Source organism: Eublepharis macularius, chromosome 8, assembly GCF_028583425.1.
Source record: "Eublepharis macularius isolate TG4126 chromosome 8, MPM_Emac_v1.0, whole genome shotgun sequence".
Classification (NCBI taxonomy): Eukaryota; Metazoa; Chordata; class Lepidosauria; order Squamata; family Eublepharidae; genus Eublepharis; species Eublepharis macularius.
This window is the reverse complement of record NC_072797.1, coordinates 96,358,738-96,365,247: the sequence shown is the minus strand read 5'-3', so window position 1 is coordinate 96,365,247 and position 6,510 is coordinate 96,358,738. Positions and strand designations below refer to the sequence as shown.

The window sequence follows — 6,510 nt, the reverse complement described above, 5'->3', positions numbered from 1 at the left end:
CACCAGGATATGGGCCCACAGCATGTTCTCCAGATGGCTATAAAGATGCCACCCTCTCTCCAGATAGGCCGAGGAACCCCCCAGCACAGACAGCATAGCCTGCCATCTAGTTGTCAAAAGTTCACTCATCTGCCCCTTTCTTGCTGCCCCTTCCTCTTCCCGGTAGAAATGAGATGCACACTCTCAGTTCTCCATGAAATAATTAACTTCAAAATTTTAATAGTAAGAGAGTGGACCAGGGTGCATGGCGGTTAATGTCTCAGACCAGGATCTGGGGGACCCAAGTTCAAAACCCACTCTGCTGTGTTGCTCACTGGGTGATCTGAGGCATCTACTTACCAGGCAGGCAACCTCCTGCCCTTGCTCAATGAAGAAGCAGGGAGGAATGCATCACATGATGCTCCTCAAATTCTCCTGATTCTAATTGTTTTTATCATAGAGATTGGGGGGATTCCTAGAGCATCATGGATGCCATTTTCCCTGTCTCCACCCCCTACCCCCCCTTGCTCCCACTCCACCAGTGCTCCCAGCTGGAAACCCTACTTAGGCCTCTCTCAGCCTAATTTACCTCAATGGGTTGCTGTAAGGGTAAGAAAGGAGACAACAGTGTTACAAGCTGCTTTGAGGAGAATTAACTACAACTAAATAAAAAATAGTTTAAAAAGTCAAACTAATGTGGCTCTCTAGTCTAGATATTTTGTTTTAACTAGATGTACATGGAATTTTAGACTTAAGTCTTTCAGTCTCTTCTGAGTAGGGAAATCTGGGGCTACTATCTTTGAAAAGTTTTCCACTTCTCTCTGCCAAACTATAAAAATAGCACGTAGAATGCACAGGACATGGTTTCTGTGGAACTGGATATCATTGGTTCTTTTAGATCTATAAATAGGTTATAGAATCATGGACATGGTAAGCATTTGTTTCATAAGAGTGTCAACTTCTCCTGGAGTGAACATTAGTGTATACTCAGCTTTTTGAGTGGAGCTAGTCCTCTTCCTAAGGGGTTTTGGTGGAGATGGGGCTGGAAAACTCTAGGGAGGCTGGAGGTGGTGCAATCATGTCTGTGTCCATAGTAACCACACCACTGCAGCTCAAGACATCATACGACTGTTACAGCAGGGCTGTGATGGATAGAGCACAAAGGACCAACCATGGGGGTCATTTGTGCATGGACCAACCATGGGAGCATAGCTAAGCACACAGCCCACTCTGGAGGCAGGGGAGGGATAGGGCCTGCCATTAACATTCCACCCTCTAAAAGGCACAGGCTGCTATCCTTTCTTTTCCTGATACAGCTTGTCCACAGCCTTCAGCCTAAAAAAATATGGAATGCTCCAAGAATGTGCATGTCATCCTTGCACAAGGGCCATGCTAATCTTCTCTGTATTGTTCCAGTTTTAGTATATGTGCTGCCAAAGCAAGCGCCACATGCTGCTGTCAAGCAAGAATGGGGCAACAGACAGATGGATAGGGTGAAAAGGAGTCACTTCATTTGGCATGGGGGGGACACTCAAACAGGGCTGCCCCGTTGTACACCCCTGGAGGTGGAAAACAGCACAGACACTGGGGCAGTGGTTCTGGGAGAAGAAAAGGGTCATCTCACTGGCCATGGTTGTGCTGCACTCATCAGGTGGGATGCAGGGGGCATCGCCATTCAAAGGGTACTACTAACTGTATCCCCTTCCCTGCAGTCACTGTCCAGGGTGGCCTCAGCTGGTGCCCGCTCCTCCTGCTGTTGCTGCGGGGATCAACCTTATTCACCTCCTGCCTGCATTGTATGTTTAGGTGGCATGGCAGTGCTGGAGGAGACGCTATGCCAGGCAATACCAGGAATACATCCAGAGTGCATGCATGGAACTATGGTGAAGGGTAGTTCAATTATACTGTGGCACATACCCTTGGGCAGGATTGCATCTTCTGCCCCAAAACAATAATTTAATGGCTGTCTTCGGCGCAAGACAAAGAAACTAGAAATGTTTGATTAAACCTGGGCGAAACTGGGATAGGGCAGCCATTTCCTGCCTTGCTAGGCAGCGTTTCTGTGTTTAAAACACATTAGGAGAAGGGCTTATGATATTGCCATATTTATAAGCCTTCTTTCTATTAGCATGAGGGCAGGTCTGACTGCTAGCATCATATTCAAAGGAGAAATTGATACATGTATGAATTAACCCTCTCCACTGAAATTAATGAAGAAGCTGTTCTCAGCAGGAAAGCTCCATGTGTTCACAAAAGCTCTCACATCTGGAATGGGTTTCTCAGTTAAACCACAACATGCTATTTTTTCAAATAACCATATATAATAAAATATAGATTTTTTATAAAATCAGTCCTTACATTTATTACACCATAGCATGTTTCTTCCAAGGAAGCTAGAATACAGTTACTGCAAAGGTACAAATATCTGACTTATGAACACCTAAACATATGAACAGGGCAGGGTGACATTCCTACAACACTATCCATGAGACCCGAAGAATGTATGGGCATGTCAAAGTAACACAGAACTGGCAACATACAAGGACAGGAAAGTGAGCAGAACGAAAATATTTATTTATTTCAAATTTCTATTCCGCCCTTCCACATGAGCAGGCTCAGGGTGGATAACAACATATTAAAATACAATAAAAATTCATCTACATTAAAACAGCAGTGTATTTCTATTAATACACATTTAAAACAGGATGGTGGACAGCCTTCACAGGGAGGGTTTGTTTTATTGTTATTATGATCTAGGATCAGAATTTGAGTCAGTATATACAATAATATATAACAAATACATTGATTACATGTCTAAGCATATCTAGAAAACTGAGCAATATATTTAAATACATAAAATTGTTAAATATTGGTTAAAATTTCTTAAGAGAGTTGTGGTAGTCTATCTAATTAAACTAATCAGGGTGCAGGATCTTGCTGCCTCAGCAGTGATTTCATTACAGCAAACAGCTAAAAGGATAACAGAATAAAATTAACTGTAAGAGTACATTAATTTTAAGTTTACACATGTCTAAAAATTAAGTACATCAGTGTGCTAAAATGGGTAAAATAGTTAAAATCTTAATTAAAATTTCTAGAGGAAGTAATATTGTTCTGTCTGATTACACTAGCCAAAGCACAGAACCTTGTGGCCTTAGCAGTAATTTCTTTGCAGGAATCAGTTAGAAGGAGGGCAGAGTAAGACTGACTTGGTCTGCCTGCGTAGGCAGCAATAACTGGTAAGATATACTTGGTTTGAATCTCCTGATAGAACTTACAGTATAGAAGGACATGCTCTATTGTCTCTACCTGCCCTGATTGACAGGGGCAGAGGCGATTTGCATATGGAGTATGAGCATATCTCCCCTCCAAGACAGCAGATGGGAGAGCATTAAAACGTGCTAAGGTGAAAGCTCTGCGGTGTTTTGGGAACTCCAATGAAAAGAAATAGCTAGGTGGAGTAAAATTTTGTTTTCTGTTCCCCACTAACGTGACATTTAAGGCCCGTGCTCTATCTACTTGGAGAGAAGTGTCCCATAGTCTCTGTTTGATAATCACTCTGGCACCTTGATGGCCAAGGTGCATCAGCGCTGTGCTGGAGAAGCCCAGTAGTGACAATTTGCGTTCTATTGTTGAGATCCAGCTTGAACGGAAACTGTCTAGGAAAATTAGAGGAGTTAATCCTGAAGGGGAAAATTTTATCTTGAGCCATAGACAGATGGCATGGAACCAGGCCTGGGTTTCCAATGTTACTAATCCAGCCTCTAGCAAAGCATTATGGATGCATCTTGGCACTCCTAATAAGGATCTTAAAAATTTTGATTGGATTACTTCAAGCTTGATCTTTGTACAGGGATACCCCTTATATACCCCTTTTTTCAGGCCGGCGGCGATTAGTATTTCAACACTATTGTTTTCTACTATTTTTCATTGCAAATGCACAGTATTTCAGCTACATTATGAATTAGTCTTTTGCAGGCTAGCTGGGAAATTTAACCATCTTTTATAACATTGTCTCTATGAGAAAATTCATTCTGAGTTCTAAACAACTGATTTTCAAATGAACTTTTGCAATACAGCCCACATCTAAGTTAGGGACATTCTATACCAGTAACATTCTCCTATTTTCTCTTAGGATTAAAGAAGTAAAGTAACATACCTATTTACTGCATTTTTATTCTGCCCTTCCTGTAAGAAATTGGATGGTGCGTATGTTTCTCCCTTCCTTTACTTTATCTCACAACAACCCTTTCACTAGGTTTAGAGAGTGACTAGCCTAAGGTCACCTAGTGAGCCTGCGTCTTCTTGGTCCTAGACTGTCACCCTAAGTTACAGTGGGTCTCAGATGGTATGATTCCCTGACAATCATTTCTGTAGAACAATAGGAATAATACCCTTGGCACCAGCATTACTATGCATTGATACAAGCCAGTTTTTAATAGTTGTTAACCAAGGCTACAAAGAAGTCACCCAGAACAAAACAGCGTTGGGGTCCTCCTTCTACACTCCCCCACCCCAATGGGCAAAGGGATCACAGTCAAAGGTTTTGTTTGGAACCTCCAGAAGATTTGGAGCATTGGGAGCTGAACTGTGCCTTGGAAGAAGTAGCCTTGCATAATATTGTAGAGTAGGACCTTCTGAACTGTGAGTGATCTATGGAAGAATGGAAAGGCCTGGACTGACATTGCTTCTGAGTCTCGTAAACTGGGTGGTGAGGTCCATAATACAAACTGTAGACCTCTGTACTAGCTCTAGAGTTTCACTAGGGTTAGTGCTGAATAAGCCCTCCTCATCAAAGTGCAAATCTTCAATATAAACCTTGGCCTTTGAAAGGTGGAGTGCAGGAAGATGTGGTAGCAAAGATCTACAGCTGTGGCCTAGGTTTGCCAGCCTCCAGGTGGTGGCTGGAGATCTCCTGGAATTACAACTGATCTCCAGCTGACAGAGATCAGTTCCCCTGGAGAAAATGGCTTCCTAGGAGGGTGGACTCTATGGCATTATACTCTGCTGAGGCCCCTCCCCTCCCAAATGCCACCCACTCCAAGCTCCACTCCCAAAATCTCCAGGAATTTCCCAACCAAGAGCTGGCAACCTTACTGTGGCTATTGGTTTGGAGAAGCATTCTGCTACATGGCAAAAAGTTATTCAAGGGTCCTGTAACTGTAAACATCCAAAATGTTAACAATTCACTATACTGACCTTTCTTTTTAATTATTGAAGTAAACTCTGGCAATGAATGAGATTATGCAGCTGCATTGCATCAAGGCTTCCTGGAAGTGAACAGTATTGCAAGGAAAACAGCATGGAAAGTCCATTTTGGTTTTTTGTAGCAGGTTTAGAAAGTTAAGCATTATTATTTATAGTATCTTCTTGGCAGAGAAATAATGAAACCTTCTAAAAAGGTTATTGTTGTCTTTCAAAATACACTTAATAAATTTATTTAAAAACTATGTTTTCTTCACAATTAAGTGTCTGTTCTGAAAGAAAATAATATAGAAATAGATTCTCTCCCCACCCCAGTTCTTAAATCTTCATAAATATTTTAATGTGTGCCCTTGAACTAATCTATCAGTTACATGCCAAACTGTAATGAATAAGAACTGTACTTGGCTTTCCAGGTTCAAGATCCATGTACTATAAATGAAAATCAATTGCCCAATAATCTTAAGAGCATCACAACAGAAACTTAAATTAGTTGGATCTTAAAGCTCTAACTTTTAAAATCAATGTTAAATAACTTTATTGACTTCTTAAAACTGTATCTTTTACTTTGGACACACTATAGTGGTTTCAGTTTAGACTGTTTTTAATTATTTTGGCAAAGTACCTTTTTAATAGAGAGCATGGAAACTTCAGTGCAGTCCCATTGTGAGTTCTATCAAATTTCAATCTTTTCTACATGGGTTATTTGTGCATGGTTCAGTGCTGCTGGGAAACAATTTTTTTCTGCTTCCACATAGCATCATGTACCTCACAGGCTTTCCCTGGTTTTAATGATCTTTCCCAAATCTCCTTTGCTGTGAAGTTTTGAGAAAGATAACAGCAAAACCTGGATGACTGCTGTATGGGTAGCAAAGTTCAGATTTTCCACACAGCAACAAATTTCTCTTTCTTGGCAATGGCTGTTTGCTACTACCAGTGGCCCTTTTCACACTGCCTACCGGGACTCGCAACAATGCAAAACATCGCGCTACAAATGCGGCAAATCGCGTTTTCTTGCGCGACGTCGTGCAAATCTCACGCGAGAAAAAGCGATTTTCCGTGTTTGTAGCGTGATGTTCCGCGTCGTTGCGAGTCCCGGTAGGCAGTGTGAAAAGGGACAGTGACACTTTTTAAAATTGGCAATTTGAATATTGTTATATTATTATAATATGGGGACAAGCTTGTGTGGTTTCCCTGTTGCTGGTGTGGCAGCATGGGCTTCCCACATGGCTGGTTTCCTGCAGTTTCTCTGCATGGGTCCCCCAGCAGCTGCTGCCCCCCACTTCCTAGGGCCACTGTGGATTTTACAGTTTTTAAAAAAAGGATCAG

At 41.8% G+C, this 6,510-nt stretch overlaps 1 non-coding gene across 1 annotated transcript; it reads right to left on the bottom strand.

Moving 5' to 3' along the window:
• Nucleotides 1-1,318: 1,318 nt before the first annotated feature.
• On the bottom strand, nucleotides 1,319-1,425 carry LOC129335240 (U6 spliceosomal RNA). The gene has a single exon (XR_008597584.1). It is a non-coding gene; the product is annotated as a U6 spliceosomal RNA (small nuclear RNA).
• Nucleotides 1,426-6,510: the final 5,085 nt, after the last annotated feature.